Here is a 730-nt window from a genome sequence, read left to right as displayed (position 1 = left end):
GTGGCTCACTAGCCCCCTTCAGGCTGTGTTCACGCAGGCAACCCCAATCCTCTCCCTGGGATCTGACCTCTGAAGCCCGAGCCTCAGCTCGCAGCCCCGCCCGCCCCGGCGGGTGAGCAGACAAGCCTCTCGGGCTGGTGAGCGCCGGTCGGCCCCGATCCTCTGTGCGGGAATCTCCCCGCTTTGCCCTCCGCCCCCTGTGGCTGTGCTCTCCCCCGCGGCTCCGAAGCTCCCCGCCCCCCGGCTACCCCCCGACTCCACCAGTGAAGGGGCTTCCTAGCGTGTGGAAACTTTTCCTCCTTCACAGCTCCCTCCCAGATGTGCAGGTCCCGTCCCTATTCTTTTGTCTCTGTTTTTCCTTTTGCCCTACCCAGGTACGTGGGGGAGTTTCTTGCCTTTTGGGAGGTCTGAGGGCTTCTGCCAGCGTTCAGTAGGTGTTCTGTAGGAGCTGTTCCACCTGTAGATGTATTTCTGGTGTATCTGTGGGGAGGAAGGTGATCTCCACGGCTTACTCCTCTGCCATCTTGAAGGTCCTCTTGGAAGCACTTTAAAAACTATTTTCAATCGGCAAGATTCATTTTTATATCCTCTGCCAGATTTTTGTTATTTTCTTCCAAAGAAAATGCATAAATTTTTCAATGACTTAAGGATATTTGGGCCAAATAAATTATTTTTAGGTGTTAAACACAATATTGCCAGCTTCCTAGAAAAAAATATTTGGTGCTTCAGC

The sequence above is a fragment of the Lipotes vexillifer genome, unplaced genomic scaffold (genome assembly GCF_000442215.2).
Source record: "Lipotes vexillifer unplaced genomic scaffold, Lipotes_vexillifer_v1.1 scaffold1290, whole genome shotgun sequence".
Taxonomy (NCBI): domain Eukaryota; kingdom Metazoa; phylum Chordata; class Mammalia; order Artiodactyla; family Lipotidae; genus Lipotes; species Lipotes vexillifer.
Note: the sequence above shows the minus strand (reverse complement) of the source record.